Here is a 21,812-nt window from a genome sequence, read left to right as displayed (position 1 = left end):
GTTGGCTCTTATTATATAAAGAAGTGTAAGTTCCAATCATACAGTACATCCATGTAAACCCGCTAGCCCCAACAGTGGAAAGTTATAGCCACATCCTCCTGCTCCTCCAAAGAAATGAACTAGCTCCGTGCAAGCCAAACTAGACATCACTCTTACTTAGACAACCATGGAAGTCCAACTCCTCAACATATTCATGCTAATCGAAAATAACATACCGATGCAAAGACATGTAGTCCTTGATGGTGTCTGTGTGTTCCGCAGTGACATCTGTCTGAAACTTGACCCTTGCCACCATAGCATTCAGGTACAATGCTTAGGCTCCTCTGTCCAACTCATCTTAAAACATGCACATCATTGTCTTCAAGATGGCTGGACCAGCAACATACTTGTGCATGATGTCTGCACTGATGGGAAAGTCTGGGCTGGTGGAAATGTGCATTAACTCGTCGAAGTACGAGTCAAGCTCGAGTCAGACATGTTTCTTTGTATTCGCCTGGGTGAGAGTCCCAAGTGATGGGATCACATGTGTGGACACCACAACATCCATACTTTTGAATACTCGTGCATGGGAAGCTTGTATGCTAGTGATGAACTACGAGAGTTCTTTGTAATTCTGGATTTGACTCCGGATATGTGCTTTTAGCTGGATCACATTGACCCTCGTCATCTTAGGCAAGTGAAGTGGGGCTCCCTTCTACTTCATCGTCCATGTTTGCGTGTCATCAACAACAGCATGCAAGTTCATCAAGATACGTGCTCTTCTAGCACATCGCTACTGCCATCTGTTGAGATGGACAACTGCCTTGTGCACGATACCAAACTTGGAGTACAATGCTTACATAACTATGTCAAGGGACAATACTTCATCTAGTATTGCCTTCTTCAGTTTAGCTCGGGCGGACATTGTCACCAATTCTCCTCCTTGCTTGGTCGTTTGTAGTTCCTTTTCCATTCACTCATTCTTAGCTATTAGGAAGTGAACACTTGAGCTAGTGGCTTCGACATACACTCTAGTTGCATCGGCCAAGGCAACTGGATGTTTGCGCACATCATTCACGATCACTCGTTCCTCAACTTGTGCAGGAGACGTATGATCCTCCGGAGTTGACATTTTGCGGGACTACACAACTCTATGTTGGGATTCATCAAACGAGATGTTGTGCATCTCTTCTTCCGGCTGATCACCAAGGATCTCAGTGCCTCCTTGGTCATTCGAGACTTTCTTATCATCTGGATGCATTGAATCGGGTGATTCGACCTCTTTGTGGTGAGGCATGAGGTCAGTGTCATGTTCCAACTCCTGCTGCTCCATGTTTGCAACCAGCTATTGAAGTGCTTGTTCTATCTCAAGAGTGAAGTCTTTCCCCTTTGATGGTTTTCCCTTTTTGCATGATGCCAGCTGTTATGATGAATCAACTACTTGTACGAGCGTTGCTTCATCTATTTGCACATGTTGTGCCCCCTGCTGTATCTGCTGCTGCTGTGCTTCCCTCTCCTGTTTTCGCATCTCTTGTTCCTTTCGAAGTTGCTCCCTCAGCTCATGCAAATCCCTTTATTCTTCTTCCATTCTCTTCTTTTCCTTCTGCCTTCACGCAATTCACTTGTCGTGATGCTGCCTCTTTACCTCTATAGCCATAGTTGCTTTCTCCACAAGTGGATATGCTTGAAACTTGCAGCTTTTCTCCTCCTACCTATGATTGACAATCTTCCTCTTACCTTTGTCGCACACTGGTATGCTTACCTCTGCTGCCACTGCTACTACTATTGGTGCTCTTCGTGATATTGCTTCATGTTGCTTTGCTAACCACTCCACAGCGAAGTCGAAGATTCATTGGGTCTGGAGAGACTATAGAAATATCTCCATGGGTCTTCCTCAGCCCAATGACATGCCCCGTGGATCCAGTTGAACTGAACTCTTGTGCAATGATCTTTCACAATGCAACGTGGGTCATACGGATTGTAGCTTCGAAGGTCGAATGGGTACTTGTTCATCAATTTTGCTTCGACATATGCTTGCTTGATACTCCGGATATCGTATAATCCAATCCGCAATGGAAGAGCGGACCAAGGTGCCTTCTTCTTCTGATGCAATCTAGCTATCAATCCTGCCGAGATGTGATATGCTACTTCCTGCATGACAAGTATGTCCAAGGAAAACTTTAGCAGAACATGCGAAGGCTTCTCCGTACTGAACATTCGGATGAAATTTTTAGACGGTGAGGCATACCAATCTGCAACGCCTATTAATGCCTCCATTGCTTCCTTTGACATGCAGGGTGGATCCTATTTGAATATCATCTTGTACACAGGGGTGAAAAAATGATCAGATAGTCGCGTGATTACTCCTTTGAAGCTGCATTCAGACAACAACTTGAAATATGTGTTCATAGCAGTCTCCGAGGGTGACCATGCCCATTCCAAGCCCGGGAACTCCTGTCGGGCACAGACTGCATATGAGATGTAGGTGGACATGTAAATGTCTGCATGCATAACACCGGGTGACTGTCGAGCCTTCGTTATTCATTCCTTCAACTGATGAGCCAGTATGCTGGACTAGTTACATGGTTTTCCTTCTCTAGACAATTGGTCCAGTGCAACCACCCAACTCTGTGGGAAGGTTTCCATGCTCGCTTGGCCATACAATTGTAGAAAATATAATGGTAGGTTAACCCGATAATGCAATATAAATCAAAGCAGAATACTATAACCTACTTCTACTATCAATTTGTGGAAGCTTAAAGATCGAGCTAAACAATATAACCAGAAGAAGAAGAATCAATGGCACAATACAAATGAAAATACTTTGGGGAAATCCTCAAATAAAAACCCCACACTATTGTATTATCATACATGGTGGAAATGGATAGGAATTATACAAAGCCTTAGCTCTCACAGCTAGCCAGCTCTCAGTACAATCCTCATAGATGCTCATAGGAAATCTTGGCTTCTCTCCATCCTTCCTCTCTGCTCTCCAAGCTCTATTTCCTTGCGTTGTTCCTTGTGGATGATTTCCCTTCAACCAAGTGGAAAACCCTTCTTCAAAACTGCACAATCCTCAAGGATAAATCCTTGACTGCATGCATGAGCTTTATCCATGAGAAAACACATGTAACTGATAGTACATTGTCCTTGACTATTAATCTCAACTGGGTCTTTCTCAGAATAGACATGCATGAGTTTCTGATGAGAGAATATTCAGTTAACTGGAGTAGCACTAGTTGAGTGCATTAATGCATCAACTGACTGTTAACTCACGATTAGTTCCTCAAATAGTTTGGAACTAATTTAACTGGACTTAACTCAATAAATTGAGTTAACTAATTACAACTCAAATATAACTCAATATTATCTCCTTAATTTAAGGGATAACTCTTGCATGACTTCAAAAATACTTCTAACTTGAATTTCTCCAACTAATTTGTCAAGCCAGGAGTAACTCTAGTTTGGCATAAAATTGATTCGATTTATTTCATTAGGTAGCTATTGTTATATACAAAGTATGTGACTGCTCAGTTCATCTCCTGATGACTGTTCACATTCCTAATTTAACTATTTACACAAATTCACCCAATCGCAGAGGATTAGGTGTCAACATTCCCCCCTTAATCTGAAGGGATGTTGGTGAGTCCAAGCATCGTTCTGAATCTTTCAAGCTTTTCTCTTCCAAGCGCTTTGGTGAAGATGTCTGCAATTTGCTCATTTGTGGAACAATGATGGAGATGGATTGTTTTGGCCTCAACATGATGTCGGATCAGATGATATTTAGTATTGATGTGCTTTGTACGATCATGGAACTTTGGGTTCTTGGCAAACTTTATTGCAGAGGTGTTGTCAATCATGAGTGAGTTGATTGTACTTGTTTTACCTGCAAATCTTCAAGAATTTTCCTGAGCCACACAATTTCTTTTGTTGCTTCAGCTGCTACCACGTATTCTGCTTATGTTGTGGAATCTGCTGGAACTGATTGTTTGCATGATCTCCAGGAGACAGCTCCTGATCCAAGACTCATAGCATATCCTGAATTAGATACCCCAGTTTCTTTGTCTCCATCGAAGTCTGAATCAGAGTATCCAATCAAGCTGAAGTCGTCCACCTGTGTATACTTGATTCCAAGGTCTTGAGTTCCCTTCAAGTACCTTAGAACCCTTTTTGCAGCAGACCAATGTCCCTCACAAGGCTTTTGCATAAACCTGGAGAGGATTCCAACAGCAAATGAAATGTCTGGTCTAGTAGTAGTGAGGTAGATGAGACTTCCTACAAGCTGTCTATACTTTGTTGCATCCTCAAATTCCTTTCCTTCAATAGATGTGAGCTTTAAGTTTTGTTCCATTGGAGTAGAAAGAGGATTGCACTCTGTCATGCCAAATCTGTTTAACAAATCTCCAATGTATTTCTTTTGAGAAAGAAATATGGATTTTGGATGTTGGATGTTGGGTTACTTCAATGCCAAGATAGTAATGAACATAGCCCAAATCAGTCATTTCAAAACTTTTCCCCAATTCCTTCTTTATGGATGCAATGTAGCTTTCATTGTTCCCTGTCATTAAAAGATCATGTACATATACCACAAGATATACAACTATTTTGCCAACTTTCTTGACAAAAAAAGTTGCATCATCAAGATCAAAATGATTGAAGTTGAGTTTCAGAAGATGCTCAGTTAGTTTTTCATACCAGGCTCGCGGTGCTTGTTTGAGGCCATACAAGGACTTCACAAGTTTGCATACTTTATGTTCATGTCCTTTCACAGCAAATCCTTCAGGCTGGGACATAAAAACATTCTCTTTTAGATCTCCATTCAAGAAGGCAGTTTTTACATCCATTTGATGGACTTTCCAACCGTTCTGAGCTGCTAGTGCAAAGAGTGTCTGGATGGTGGCCCATTTTGCTATGGGGGAAAAAGTTTCCTCATAATCGACCCCTTCCTTCTGTGCAAAACCTTTTGCCACAAGCCTAGCTTTGTGCTTGTCAAGTGAGCCGTCAGCTTTGTACTTGTTCTTGTAGACCCACTTGTAGCCAATTGGTTTGGTTCCAAATGGAGGATCAACCAGCTTCCAAGTGTCGTTCTTTATGAGGGCATCATACTCCTTTTGCATCGCTTCTTTCCATTTATCATGAGAAGTAGCTTCTTTGAAGGAAGTTGGTTCAAAATCTGTAGAAAAGTTCAATTCACAATCATAAGAAACATCCGTATCAACAGGTGAATTAGAGTCATCTACATCACCTCCATTTTGTCAGTTTGAATTTCTGGTTCATGTTTTTCCAATTTCATCAGGATGAACGCTTTCAAGTGTCTTTGTCAGCCACTTTGGGGGACCTTTCTGAGATGGTCCAGGCTGCTCTGTTGATTGAGTTGGGACTAAATCAAGATTGAGTCTCCCAATTCTATCAATTACATCACTTAAAGCATCATCCGTTGTTGGAGTTTCATTCAGGGGAGAGTGTTCTTCAAAAGAAGATTCCACATGTTGATCTAGAATAGGAATCCCCCCTTCAAGATGTGGAATCTGATTATCAAATTCTTGAAATGATTTTGTTTTAGCAAATCTATCCAAGCGATCAAGTTGCCGCTCAACAACATTGTCAGTTTTGGATGATTCAAGAAAAATTACATCTCTAGATACAACAAACTTTTTATTTACTTCATCATGGAGGCGGTATGCTTTGGAGGTGTTTGAATACCCCAGGAAGATACACTTACGACTTCTAGCACCAAGTTTGTTTCTATGTACCTTTGGTATCAAAGCATAACAGGTGGAACCAAAGACCCTGAGATGTTTTACCGAAGGAACATGTCCATACCACAATTCATAAGGAGTCTTGTTTCTTATAGCATTAGATGGAAATCTATTCTTTATATATGTAGCACATAGAACAGCATCAGCCCAAAACATTATCTTTACATTTTTGAAGAAAAGCATGGATCGTACCATATTCAAGATTGTTCTATTCATTCTTTCAGCTACACCATTCTGTTGGGGATTATAAGGCACCGTTGTTTGATGTTTGATCCCATGTTGGCGAAGATAGTTTTCAAATTCATTTGATGTATATTATTTTCCATTATCAGTGCGAATAGACCCAATATGAGATTGTGCATCATTTTCAATCCATTTATGAAAATTCTTGAATGTTTGAAAAGCATCAGATTTGTTCTTCAATAAGTAAACCCAACACATTCTGGTGTAATCATCAACAAATGTCATGATATATTTATTTCCATTTGCAGAAGGAACAGGCATTGGACCACATAAATCTGAATGAATGAGTTCAAGCTTCCTATGTGCTCTTGAATGTGAATCATGAAAAGACTGTTTGCTATGCTTTCCTAGAATGCAAGCATCACATTGCTTATGTTTCCTAGGAATTGTAGGCAAACCAACAGCACCATTTTTCTTCAATAAGTGGAGACTGTCATAGTTTAAATATCCAAATCTAGCATGCCATAATAAACTTGATGGAAGTGTACCTTCTTCATGATGAGAAATATATGAGAAATGTTTTGCATGAGCAGGGGGTCCTTGCAGTTTGAGAAGCCTTTCTTCTTCTATTCCCCTCATGACAAGTGAGTGGTCAGATGCTTTTCTTACCTCAAGCTTGCCATCAAACATATGAATGGAGTGACCTTGCTGGCGGATGTGGACCAAGGACAGCAAGTTTCTTTTGAGCTGTGGGAGATATAGAACATGATCCAGAAGAAAGTCTGGAAGACCAGGCAGTTTAAGCCTGATTGTGCCAAGTCGTGATGGCTTGATTTTTGACTGATATGCAAAGTATACTGCTCCATCAACATTGTCAATGAAATCTTCAAAAAAATCTTTTCTATGAGTCATGTGACAGGTTGCTCCTGAATCAAGCAACCAATCATTTTTCGGAGAAGCAAGTGAAACATTAAACAAATCTTCATTTACTCCAATGTTACATTGTGCCTCAATATAGTGAGCGGATTCAGGTGCTTTACCTTTGTCTATATCATCAATTTTACCTTTCTGTTGGTTTCTTTTCTGCTCAATTTTGTCCCATGGAAGCTTGCATGTAGAGGTATCATGTGATCCATTTCTTTTGCAGCGAATGCAGTGTAAGTATGCCTTTTCTCCTTGAGAATGTCTCCCCCCCTTGCCTCTGAAATATCTTCCTCTTCCTCTTCGTCCACCTCTTCCTCTTGTAGAATCTTGAGCAGGATGCTTTTCTTTATGAGCAAGGCACACAGTCTCTTCAGAAGATTCAGGGGCTGTCTTCTTTCCAAAAGCTTTCTCTCTTTCACAAAACTTTTTCAAAAGAGAGTCAAAGGTTATATCTTTGAGATTTCCATTTTCTTGCAAAGACTCAAGATAATTGGAGTAAGTAGGATAGAGTGCCTTGAGAAAAGAAATAAGAGGGATATCCAGCTCAACCTTAGTGGAATTGATATCATGCATTATAGACTTTACTTCAGATGCAAGAGCAAGAGGATCATTATTTTTTAGTTCAAGAGTGAAGAGTTTAATCATGAGCTGAACAACTTCAAGTGCAGAATGTGAGTCATAGAGTTCTTTCAGTTTTTGTAAGGCTTCAAAGGCAGTTGAATATGACGAAATATGGCGACTCACCTCTTCATTTACAGATGTTGCGATTAATGCATAGGCTTTGTTGTTCTTGTTTTCCCAAATGACGAGCTCTTTGTCTGAGGTAGGTTGTACTGGGTCTTTGTCTCCTTCTCCAACACACACTCCTTTCCACAACTCATTGAAGATGAGGGTGTGTTTTATCATCTGGTACCATTCAGGATAGTTCTCCTTGCCAGTGAGAACTATTCCTACCATAGAGATGATTGAATGCATTTTGTAAAAAAAATTACTTCTGCTGATATACAGTGAAATTGTACTCAAAAGGACATTCTCAAAAGATTTCAAATGTCTTCCTTACGCTACAACTTTATGCACTATATTTTCTTCAAATCCCTCCAATGTTTGATAAAAGCATCCAACATTTCATTGAAATATTTGTTGGAAATAATACTGAGAGGGGGGGGTGAATCAGTATTATCAGATCAATAAAACCTTTTCAATTTCACACTCAGAAACATATACGCGACTTTAGTTAAGTGAACCCGCGTGTACACGCGACTGTGTCTAAAGCAACTAGCGTATATGCAGATATCTTATGATTCAGTTAATCTTATCTTCAGTAAATGCATCAGAACATTATTAAGCAATTTAGCAGTAAACAGGTGCAGTATAACAGAACAGAACATCACACAAGAGCCACACACATGAACACCATGATATAAGGTGGAAACCCAATGTGGGTGAAAACCACCTGCTGCAATTCGTCTCTTTCTTCTTTAATGAGAAACTTCTTTTACATTATACTGGTGCAGTCCTTTACCAGTATGCAGGCTACAACCTGCAGAGGGCTACAACCCTCTCTCTCGTTTTCCAACTACTTTTGGAAGGGAGCTACAACCCCCTCAGCTCTTGTACTAGCTGATCCATTTACTAGTACGTAGGTGCTGACCCTACAACCTTCAGGGACCACGTTTCATCAATTTTCAGACTAGATCCAAGAGTACAAAGCAAACATTACCGCAATACAATCATCAACTTATACTTGCATCATAATTCATTAAACAACCCAATACCGAATCACTGAAACCCTGTCATCAAGAACACAGAACCCAAACCAGAATCTAGAACTCTGCAACAACCACCAGAATCAGCAATAACCTGAAATATCAACCCTTATCATGCATACGCTACTTCACTGTACCAAAACCGCGTGTATACGCGCTTTCTCCAAAGGCAACCCGCGTGCAGATCTAGAAATGATTACTTCTGCCTTTGCTGTCAGATCCGACCCTTACCAAGCGTCCCGAACAGATAACCAACAATACCAGATCCTCTCACTGCGTCAGCCACACACAATCCATACCCCTTTGCCTAGTGATCTTTTCCTTATATAGCTTTAGGCCTTGTTCAATACCAAGAGCCAAAACCATAGAAACACAATACCATCAACTTCAATACTAGGGATCGACACGCCCGTCGAGACACAATGGTCCGAAACCATAGGCACAACTTCCAAGGACTAACCGCCATGGACCAAAGGTACGTTTCCACATACACGCGCTTTTGCTGAAGCCAACCGGCGTGTACACGCTGATTCTCCTTGCTGAACCTGCGTATATCTCTTTCTTGTCCTGCTGTACTGAGATCTGTCTTCTAGTTAAGTTGTCATCACCTGTACCAGTCTCTGAGCACCTGTACCAACCTTCTGAGTGAGTTGCCATCAAGGACAACACTTGAATCATAATGCCAACAATCTCCCCCTTTGGACTTGATGGCAACCACCACACCAAGTCACTCTCCCCCTTTGACATCAAGGGCAAAGGGTGGACCAAGATATTCTCTTCCTTGGTATACCTTCTGCTGACCATACTGCTGTCCATACTCCAAATGTGCTCCCCCTTTGTGTATGCCAAAGTGTACCAATCTATCCATCCTGCTCTTGCTGAATTGTGCTGTTCATGCTCCCCTTGACTGTAGGCAAGATCTGTAAAAGATGTTCTACAAGAAGAACAAAGACTTATACATCATAGAAGACCTTCCTATCACCAAAAGACTCAACATACATTCATCACCCAACCTAGTGGGGATATCCCAATATTGACTCATTCACCTAACCATGTGAAGATACATGATAATACATGAACATTTCATCATTCATCCCAGGCATAGTGGGGAAACCAACATAGGCCGTTACATGACCTTGACATCATAAAAGAGATACATGACATAGTGATGAAATATCTAGACCAAGACTTATGAAAGCCACCAACAGCATCATGATCTGTACCATCAGCCTGCAATACCATTCCTAAACAGTAAGATGTATCATTTAGCTTCATAGACTTTATCAACACCTTCTAACCATAATGCCAACAATGCATTATTCGAAGAATATTCTCCCCTGAGTGTAAGCCAACCATGTCTGAACCATTTCCTGAGTCTGTTCTGCTCCCCCTGAGCCTGAGCCAACCATGACTGAACCTGGGTCTGTTCTGCTGCCCTTTCTTCATATACGCGACTTTGCAGCCTGTAACTCGCGTATATACGCGACTTGTCTTCAGTCTATCAGCGTATGCAGGATGGAATACTGAATTTCATCACTTTCAGATTCCCCTGTGTCTGTTATGTCAGCTGTCTGAGTTATCCCACACCTTTCTGTCTCTGTCTTCTTCAATTCCTGCAACTGTGATGATGTATGGTCCCCTTGTCTTGAATTTTGAAATCTGCTTCTGCATTCCCTTGCTTTATGCCCATAGTTGTTGCATGTATAGCACCTTATATTTTTCATGTTCCTTCTATCACACTCAAATGCTTTGTGTCCATATGCATTACAGGCAAAGCAATACCCTCTGAAATACCTGGGATGAGATGATCTTTCTTGAACCATTCTACTTCTGCATCTGGCTGCAACATGTCCAAGATTATGACATACATAACATTCAACTTTATTCAGCGGAGGAAATAATCGTCTATCACGTTCATAGTTAGGAGTAAAGGATCTTCCTTGAGGAATTTCTTTTCTTGGTTGTTCCTTGAGCATTTCAGATTTCTCATTAGAGTTTCTTGTCTCACCTTGTGAACTAGATTCACCTTCAACATATTCATGAAAACCAAGACCAGTCTTGATAGCAGGAGATCTTTGACTATTAAGAATATCATCCAAGACTTTAGAACTATCTTGAAATCGTAAAAGCTTATCCTTTTCTTCTAGTTTACCTTTCAAGATATTTACCTCAACTTGATGTTGTTCTTCCTTTTTCAGATACTGCTTCCTTAGGTCTTCTTCAACTTTTCTCCCTTCTTCTACTTGTCGCTTTAGTTTGATCACTTCATGTTCTTGATCTTCAAGATCTTCTTTTAGAGAGAGGATCTTTGATTCAAGTCTCTGAATAGTTGTGCTCTGATCTTTTGCTATATCCTGCAATTTCTCCCTTACCCTGGTTTCCGTTTCCAATAGTTCTTTTAATTTGGCAGCTTCTTCAGTTTCTGCATTCTTCTCTTCATGTGCCATGAGACTTTTAATATCCTCGCTATCATTGGATGAAGCATTCTTCTTCTTGTGCGCCATGAGACTTCTAATATCTTCACTATCATTAAATGAACTTTTAATATGGGAATAATAGCTTCTACCATCTTCTTAATATATCCTTTCTTTGTTATGAGGACATCTAGCAGCATAGTGACCAACTCTACCACATAGAAAACATTTGAAAGGCAGCTTATCTTTGAACCGTCCAGTTCCACGTTCAAGATTCTTGACAAAATTTACCTCATCTTCTTCCTCTGACACTTCGAATGCGGCCTCTGGTGGTACCTCTAGTCGCATTTCAAAAGCAGTTAGGATCCCGTGAAGCTGTGACATGGTAAGTTTTCGCACATTCTCCTTTTCTTCTACGGCAGATACTTTAGAATCAAATTTAGTAGACAGAGATCTCAAAACCTTTTGAACTAAGACAACTTCCTCAAATTCTTCACCCAGATCCCTCATACAATTCACAATCTCATCCATACGCAGGAAATAATTAGCTACGCTTTCATTACTTCGCATCTTAAGAGTTTCATACCGGATTCTGAGAGTTTGAAGCTTTGCTATTTTTACCAGATCATCTCCTTCGTAGCTTGTAACGATTTTGTCCCATATTTCCTTAGCTGATTTGAGATGCATGATCTTCATAAATTCTGATTGAGTCAAAGTACCCAATAGGACATTAACTACTTTGGCATTGAGCTCATATTGCTTTTTCTCTGCTGGATCTGTAGGAGTTGCTGATGGGAATTTGTATCCTCCTTCTATGAGTCCCCAAACTTCTGCTCCAAGAGACTGTAAATATGCAGTGGTTCTTATCTTCCAGTGAGTAAAATTGTTCCCGTCAAAGACTGGTGGCCTGATGTGTGCCTCTCTTTCTGGATTAGCCATTTTGATGGATCTTTTCCTTCAAGCGATCAAGCTTCCTCTGAAGGACCTGCTCCGATACCAATTGTTGGAAATAATACTGAGAGGCGGGGGTGAATCAGTATTATCAGATCAATAAAACCTTTTCAATTTCACACTCAGAAACATATACGCGACTTTAGTTAAGTGAACCCGCGTGTACACGCGACTGTGTCTAAAGCAACTAGCGTATATGCAGATATCTTATGATTCAGTTAATCTTATCTTCAGTAAATGCATCAGAACATTATTAAGCAATTTAGCAGTAAACAGGTGCAGTATAACATAACAGAACATCACACAAGAGCCACACACATGAACACCATGATATAAGGTGGAAACCCAATGTGGGTGAAAACCACCTGCTGCAATTCGTCTCTTTCTTCTTTAATGAGAAACTTCTTTTACATTATACTGGTGCAGTCCTTTACCAGTATGCAGGCTACAACCTGCAGAGGGCTACAACCCTCTCTCTCGTTTTCCAACTACTTTTGGAAGGGAGCTACAACCCCCTCAGCTCTTGTACTAGCTGATCCATTTACTAGTACGTAGGTGCTGACCCTACAACCTTCAGGGACCACGTTTCATCAATTTTCAGACTGGATCCAAGAGTACAAAGCAAACATTACCGCAATACAATCATCAACTTATACTTGCATCATAATTCATTAAACAACCCAATACCGAATCACTGAAACCCTGTCATCAAGAACACAGAACCCAAACCAGAATCTAGAACTCTGCAACAACCACCAGAATCAGCAATAACCTGAAATATCAACCCTTATCATGCATACGCTACTTCACTGTACCAAAAACGCGTGTATACGCGCTTTCTCCAAAGGCAACCCGCGTGCAGATCTAGAAATGATTACTTCTGCCTTTGCTGTCAGATCCGACCCTTACCAAGCGTCCCGAACAGATAACCAACAATACCAGATCCTCTCACTGCGTCAGCCACACACAATCCATACCCCTTTGCCTAGTGATCTTTTCCTTATATAGCTTTAGGCCTTGTTCAATACCAAGAGCCAAAACCATAGAAACACAATACCATCAACTTCAATACTAGGGATCGACACGCCCGTCGAGACACAATGGTCCGAAACCATAGGCACAACTTCCAAGGACTAACCGCCATGGACCAAAGGTACGTTTCCACATACACGCGCTTTTGCTGAAGCCAACCGGCGTGTACACGCTGATTCTCCTTGCTGAACCTGCGTATATCTCTTTCTTGTCCTGCTGTACTGAGATCTGTCTTCTAGTTAAGTTGTCATCACCTGTACCAGTCTCTGAGCACCTGTACCAACCTTCTGAGTGAGTTGCCATCAAGGACAACACTTGAATCATAATGCCAACAATATTATGTACATATCACTTCAATGTAATGTTTTAAAATGTAATATATTTATATATTACATATCACTTCAATGCTTTAACTATACAACGCAGCAGGGTAACATTACCATTCAAATGATTTAAATGATTTTAAAAAATTGCGCATTGATACTATTCACCTTCTTCAACACTTTGTTGGACTCCACATAACTTGTGACTATGCGGTTGTTGTGGACTCTTCTCAAGCCATAGACAAGTGCGGCTCTGTCTCGCAACTGCCCCTGACGTGCAATTCTCCTTAGCAGCTACACCACATGTGCAACTCTGCGTAGCAACTGGGACAGTGTTTCAAAATATAGGAATAGCGTTAACAAAAATTTATGAAGCAGTTTGAGTTTTCGCTTCAAGTCTAGAGGAATGGTCATACGATGTTCCCGCCGCGTTCCTTGAGGATTTAATAATGGCCCAGAGGTATCAAACATGGTCTTGAACGGTTGGGAATCAATCCGCAGACCTCGAGCAACCTCACAAGATTCTTGGAATCAATTCTTTAAATGACAGAGTTGGTCTTCGCATCTCCTGCTATGAGAATCCCACAGCCCCTCTCCATTGAAGGAATGCAGGAATGAATCTCAATGAGCTTGGCCATACTAATATCCAAAATCAATCAACTCGTATGCGAAAATTAAGAGAAAACAGGTTTATGGGTAGGATTATGGGGCCGTATCTGCCAATTTTTTGTTAAATTTGAAGGAAAAGGAACCATAGGGATTGGGCCTTTGATGGCTTGTCCCATAGGGGTCGATTTTTATGCGATAGACTTCAAAGCCTCTGCAGAATGAGAGATACGAATAGACTACGCAGCAGTGGACAAGATTGGAATCTAGAAGGGGCTCGTACACTGCAACTCTCTGGCAAAGCCCGCGTCCATGGCAAAAACGTTTATGAATCAGTCATCCGCGCAGTCATAGTATTGAATGATACCATGTCAGGCAGGCACTCAACGCATTCAAACGGATGGTCAATGGTCAGAGAATATGAAACGTTTATGGAGTCTGAGCATATTCAACTGAACAGGGCACAAGAATCATAAATAGAATATGTCAGGGCAGTGCAGGTGTGGCAGACAGAACGTAGGTATGGCAGACAAAATTATAGAGAGAGAAATGGAGCAGATCAGGAGTTACAAAGACATAAAGACTAAACAGGGAGCTGGCTCTGATACCATGTCAGGCCAGGAGTAACTCCAGTTTGGCAGAAAACTGATTCGATTTATTTCATTAGGTAGCTATTGTTATATACAAAGGATGTGACTGCTCAGTTCATCTCCTGATGACTGTTCACATTCCTAATTTAACTACTTACACAAATTCACCCAATCGAAGAGGATTAGGTGTCAACATAATTAATTTAAAATAAATTAATTAATTATTTCCAAGTAGTTAAGACTAAATTCGATTTTAATTCACAATTTAATTCAAGGAAAAATTAAATTGGAATATTCTTGTTGCCATATTTCAACACTCCCTCTCAACAAGAAAGGGATTATCTGCCACCCCGATCCTGTATACCCCACAAATATCAGTGTACCCCACAAATATCCCAAACTCTGTTGTCGGCTCAAGCTTCTTCCGTGCATGCTTTGTCACATGGCAATATACTAATGAGCCAAAGATCTGAAGTGACCCACATCTGGTCTCTTACCGGAGAAAGATTCCTCTGGTGTCTTCATCCCAAGTATGCGATGCGGGCCTCTATTCTGCAAATATACCGTTGTGTTGCATGCCTCAACCCACAAGTGAAGTGGTAGGCCTTGGTCATGCAGCATTGCCTGTGGTGCCCCTACAATAGTTCTGTTCTTCCTCTTGGCCACCCCATTCTGCTGTGGGTTATGAGGTGCTGTCAACTCTCGTTTAATTCCTTCCACTGCACATAGGTCCTTAAACTCTTAAGAGACATATTCTCCACCGTTGTCACTTCTCAAGGCCTTGATCTTCTTCCCTAACTCTTTCTAGACCAAAGCTTTGAACTCACAAAACTTTGTGAAGGTTTAGTCCTTCTGCATGAAATAAATCCAGTATTTACGAGAATAGTCATCAATGAAAATCACATAATACCTTTGCTTCGTTGTGGATGCCATCGAGAATGGTCCACACAAATCAGTATGAACTTGCTGTAAGATATCCTCTGCTCAACTGTCTTGATCACAAAAGGAAGACTTGGTGTAATTTCCAAGGTACAACCTTTGCATGTGTCAATTTGCTCAAGTTTACCTTTGGGAAGTCCTGTAGATATTTGCTGCATTATCTTCAAAGCCCCATGATGCAAATGACCCAACCACCTGTGCCACAACTCGCCAATGTCTTGGATTTGCACCAATTTTGCGTTCGTACTCAATGCTACACAATCATCTACCTCTAGTTTATAGAGATTCTTCACTCGAATCCCTATCCTCTTGTTCTGACCCGTGTCTATGTGTCTTAGGAATGCCTTTCCTTTACTGAAGACAACATCATAGCCTTTGTCCTCCAACATCGCGACGGATACCAAGTTCTTCTTTAGTCCAAGCACATACTTCACATCTGTCAAGGTGAGAGGAGCCCCATGCTCCCTCTGAAAAACAACCGTGCCCACTCCTGAAGCACTATACCTTCCGTCGTCACCCATCTCTATGCGCATCTTGAGGTATTTCTCCTCCAAGGCACTGAATAAATTTTTATCACTGGTCATGTGGAATGAGGCTACACTGTCAAGATACCAGACACAACCCATCATCGATGACACCATGCATGCGATGAGGGTAAATTCCATTTTGAACTGAGAGGCTAATTCCACACCTTCTGATCCTTCCGAGGATCCCTTCTTGGACTTCTTCAATGGGCAATTAGTCATATAATGTCCCATCTTGTGACAATTAAAGCATCTTACTTTAGACATGTCACCCTTCTTCCCTCCATGAGAAGAATTCGATTTGAAATGGGAAGCCTTCCCCTTCCCTTTCCTTGCCTTACTTTCTAAGGCCAGATTTTATTCATCATCATTCTTGGATGAAGAACCATCTCATGTGCTCCTCCTGATATCCTCCCGCATAAGATCCGACCACAGTCATTCCCAATCCGGCAGTTTCTCCCTTCCATTCACAGAGTCTTGGTAGCTATTCCAACTCTTTGGAAGGCCAAGGAGAGTGAGGCTCACCATATCGTCATCGGCAGTAGTTATTCCCACACTTCCAAGCTCATCTCTGTAGGTGGTGAGCTTGTTCAGATATGTGGAAATAGTATCACCCTTCTCCATCTTGATTCTTCGAAGCTTATTCTTGAGTGCCAATTTCCTCTGGTCGCTACTGTCCTAGTAGAGGTCCTTCAATGTCTTCCACATTGAAAATTGAGTATCCTTCCCATGGAGACTCGAGAAAATATGGTCTTGAACTCCCTCAAGGATGATTCATCTCGCCTTCGCCACACACTTCTTCCACTCAACCAACTCTTGTGCATTAGTTGAAGCTGGCTTTGGGATTTCTTGATCAATGAATTCCTTCAAGCCATTGTCTTCTAATACAGCGTCCATTCTATCTTTCTATTCTATGTAATTTGAGCTACCTTCCAAGGCATACTCAAGTCTCAAGCCATAGAGTGCCATTGGCCAATCTTGAAGTATGATATGACTTTGATTTGCACCTGCAACCCCGAACTTCAAACTTCGAATTCTCTTCTCAATATACTCTTCACAACTATGATACCATGTAGAAAATCTGATGGTAGGTTAAGCCGATAATGCAATATAAATCAAAGCAGAATACTATAACCTACTTCTACTATCAATTTGCAGAAGCTTAAAGATCGAGCTTAATAATATAACCAGAAGAAGAAGAATCAATGGCACAATACACATGAAAATACCTTGGGGAAATCCTCAGATAAAAACCCCACATTATTGTATTATCATACATGGTGGAAATACATAGGAATTATACAAAGCCTTAGCTCTCAGTACAATCCTCACAGATGCTCACAGGAAATCTTGGCTTCTCTCCAGCCTTCCTCTCTGCCATCCAATCTCCTATTTCCTTGCGTTGTTCCTTGTGGATGATTTCCCTTCAACCAAGTGGAAAACCCTTATTCAAAACTGTGCAATCCTCAAGGATAAATCCTTGACAGCATGCATGAGTTTTCTCCATGAGAAAACACATGCAACTGATAGTACATTGTCCTTGACTATTAATCTCAACTGGATCTTTCTCAGAATATACATGCATGAGTTTCTGATGAAGGAATCTTTAGTTAACTTGAGTAGCACTAGTTGAGTGCATTAATGCATCAACTAACAGTTAACTCACTATTAGTTCCTCAAACAATTTGGAACTAATTTAACTGGAATTAACTCAGTAAAATTAGTTAAGTCCAGTTAAATTATTTCCAAACTGTTTGAGGAACTAATAGTGAGTTAGCAGCCAGTTGATGCATTAATGCACTCAACTAGTGCTACTCCAGTTAAATGAAGATTCCCTCATCAGAAACTCATGCATGTCTATTCTGAGAAAGATCTAGTTGAGATTAATGTTCAAGGATAGTGTACTATCAGTTACATGTGTTTTCTCACGGATAAAACTCATGCATGCAGTCAAGGATTTATCCTTGAGGATTGTGCAGTTTTGGAGGATGCGTTTTCCACTTGGTAATAGGAAAATCATCCACAAGGAACAACACAAGGAAATAGGAGATTGGATGGTAGAGAGGAAGGTTGGAGAGAACCCAAGATTGCCTATGAGCATCTATGAGGATTGTACTGAGAGCTATCTATCTGTGAGAGCTAAGGCTTTGTATAATTCCTATGTATTTCCACCATGTATGATAATACAATAGTGTGGGGTTTTTAGCTGAGGATTTCCCCAAAGTATTTTCAGGTGTATTGTGCCATTGATTCTTCTTCTTCTGGTTATATAGTTCAGCTCGATATTTAAGCTTCCGCAAATTGATAGTAGAAGTAGGTTATAGTATTCTGCTTTGATTTATATTGCATTATCGGGTTAACCTACCAACAGATTTTCTACAACAGTCAACAAGAAAATGTGATCAAGTATTGGTACGCCTTCCTTAGTATCTTTGTCTTGTAGATCTGGTTGGGTTGTCAACCTGAATCGAGTTGGCTCCTTTACCCAATTCTTGGGAATTCCCTTCCTTTACTTTGTTGCTGGAGTCTATGAGTGATTGCATCAAGAAATAGGGTATGTTGAGTCTTTGGTGAACTGGTGTTTCTACCCCAAATATTAGTTCTTCAAGCATCCTAAAATGGTAACCATAAACAACACTATATCTACCCTCATATGAGATATATTTGATGAGTTGGTAGCCTACCTCACTCCATGGGTATGGCAGACTATCCCTCCTTACTCCATTTTTATTCTCTTTGGGTTCTTCACCTTCTAAAAAGAATTTCCTTCTTGCCACCTGACTATCTACTTTGTCTTCTTTTCTCCATGCAATTCCTAGGGGAAGTATGGTGACCCTACTCATGAACTCTGGGATGAGAGCTATAGTGATCCCTCTAACTATAACAGTGGCATGGATTCTACTGTGTGGAGTGAGGGAATGAGAATTCTTGAGAAAACAGAGTTTCATGTGTATGTAATCCACTAGCTTTTTAGAGGACTTCTAGTTCATTTGCTTGTAAATGGGGTGGATTTTTAAATCCTACCTCTTTATAATGGTGGTAGTGGATAATTCTTTTGATATTCCCTCTTGAACCCCTCTCTGCCTATCCTGTCGATTGCCTCTGTGTATCCTATAAATTGTTCCTGTAGACTATTCTTGTAGGAATTCTCTTGCAGAACGATGGATCCTTGCTTCCAGTGGGTGGCCAGAGTTATGAGAGCTACTTAAGTGAGTGATTTTGAAGGATGTGGAATGCATGAATACTTGCAAACGATGTTTTGTTTCCCTTTATACCACCTCATCATTCCCACTGCTTGTAATCAGCTCCCACAGTTGTTAAATCCATAGTTAACCACTTCTTGTCCTACTCCTCTGTTCTTTGAGTTGACTGCAGCCATGTGTGAGAGGACACCCTGCTTTGTATGTGATGATTGAATGAAGGTGGCCAAGTTAACTGGCCACCTGTTCACTTACAAACCAACTACCTCGTAACCTTTAAAACTTTTGATCAAATGATGCATATCAGTGAGTGAGTGGGATACTTAACTGTGGTCTCGATGCCATGTTGCAGTTTGTCGAGGATCAGAGGTGTTGCGTTGTTCATTTGTTGCATTGTCATTCTTCTTCCTCCTCTGCTGTCTGTTGATGGTGTATGTGACTACAGATCTGATGTTGTTGCTGTTGTGTAGCTCCTGGATTACCACTTAGCAATGTTTGGTGTCTCCCTTAGAATTTCTTGATCATGTTGTTTGATGGTGCTGTGAGGATGCTGTAATGAATGGACAGAGGGAGTAGGAGTGTGTGTGAGTGAAGGGATGATGGTAACGAATGAGGTGAGGGTTTAGATCATGTCTAGAATGAATTTTGGGGACCTAACCAACCTACCATTCAGGGGATCCTGTAGAAAACACAATCTTCAAGTTAAATTGAAGCAATGAAGTAAAAAAACAATGGAATTGATGGAGGGATGCATGATAAGGAGTGGAGGGGATGAATATATGTGAGGCAGGGTTCCATTTAGATCTTCTCTTTGCTCCTTGATTGTCTTTCTCACCCACCTGCAAATAAAAATTATTCTTTTTTCTTTTATTATTATTTTTTTTTAAAAACACCTAGGCTGTCTCAGAGAGGTTTTCACCCTAGATATCTTCCCTGGGCGCCTCAAGGAAGGTTTTTATCTAGTGATCTTCTTACTCTTCTTCATTTTTTCTCATCCTTGGGCCGCCTTACTAGGTTTTCAACCCAAAGATGGGACTCAAGCACCTCATGGAGGTTGTCACCTGAATCCTTATTCTTTTTTCTCTTTTTCAGTGCCCTGATGAGGAAGGAGCTAGAACTTGCTCCACCATCATCATTGTCTTATTGATATTTTCAATGAACTATTGTTTTGATAAAGGCCTCTTGTACATTTTCAATCGATTTCCATTAACAAGCAATGGAATGGCTTCTTCATCTATAGTTCTGATTTTCACTGAACCATTATCATGGCATCTTTCCACCACATAAGGTCCGATCCATCTTGTCCTTAGCCTGCCCTTGAAGTATTTAAACCTAGAAACATATAACAATGCTCAATCTCCCTCTTGAAATTGTTTCTCCTTGATATGTTTGTCATGCTGGATCTTCCTCTGAAGTTGAACTATTTATGTATGTAGGAGGGCCTACATTCTAAATTCATCCAAGCCATTCAAATGGAACAATCTTTCTTTATGTGCATGACTGATATCCAAATTTAGTTGGGTTTCCATCCTCAATGTGTTATATTCAAACTCAATGGATAGCAAAGCCTTTTTCCCATAGACCATCTCATAGGGTGTAAATCCAGTGGTGGTCTTCCATGTTGTATAATAGGCCCAGGTGACCTCAACTAGTCTCTCTGCCCAATCCTTCCTACTGCTGCTCACTACCTTGGTTAAGATGTTCTCCAGTGCCCTGTTGGTCACCTCCACTTGCCCATTAGCTTATGGATGATAAGGAGTGGAGGTCCTATGCTTGATTTTGTGATGGTTGAGCAGTTCTTCAATCATGCTGGAGGTAAACTGGCTGCCTTGGTCTGTGACTAGCTCTCTAGGGTACCCAAATTTGTAGAATACATTCTCCCTTAGGAACTCAGCTACCTTCTCTTCTGTTTTTGCCTTAATCTCCTTGGTTTCAGCCCACTTAGTCAAATAACCATTGCACACAATAATGTATTGCTTTTGCTTTGAAGGAGGGTTGATAGGCCCAATGAAGTCCATGCCCCACTTGTCAAATGGCTCGAAAGTCACTTGAGGTTGTAGGGGCATTTCATCTCTTGGAGTAGGCTTTCCCATCCTCTGGCATCGATCACACTAACTAATGTACTTTTTCACATCCTGATGAAGAGTAGGCCAATAATAGCTTGCTTGTAACACTTTGAATGTTTTCCTCTTTGATGCAAAGTGGCCTCCACAAGGCCCATCATGACAAGTCAGAAGGATGTCACAAAATTCCTCTTCCCTTACACACCTTCTCAAGATGCTCTTCCTGACTATCTTGCTCTTTTTTTTGGAGGGCAAGTTTGGTGGGAATTGTGCTGATACCAAATAGTTTTCTATATCAGAAAACCATGGGGAGAGAACTGAAATAGAAAACAAATGCTCATCTGGTAACTGGTCATCCACCATTCCTTCTTCACCTGCAGGCAGATTCATCCTAGATAGAAAGTCTGCAACAACATTTTCCTTACCAGGCTTATCAACAATAGTTAGATCAAATTGTTGTAATAAAAGCAACCATCTTATAATTCTAGCATTCACATCTGGTTTGTTCATTAAATATTTGATTGCAGCATGATCAGTATGCACAAATGTTTGATAGCCT

The sequence above is a fragment of the Pinus tabuliformis genome, chromosome 5_2, assembly GCF_031772625.1.
Source record: "Pinus tabuliformis cultivar Carrire ecotype Pingquan chromosome 5_2, CPIR1, whole genome shotgun sequence".
Lineage (NCBI taxonomy): Eukaryota > Viridiplantae > Streptophyta > Pinopsida > Pinales > Pinaceae > Pinus > Pinus tabuliformis.
The sequence above is the reverse complement of the archived record's forward strand: the minus strand, read 5'-3'. Positions refer to the sequence as shown.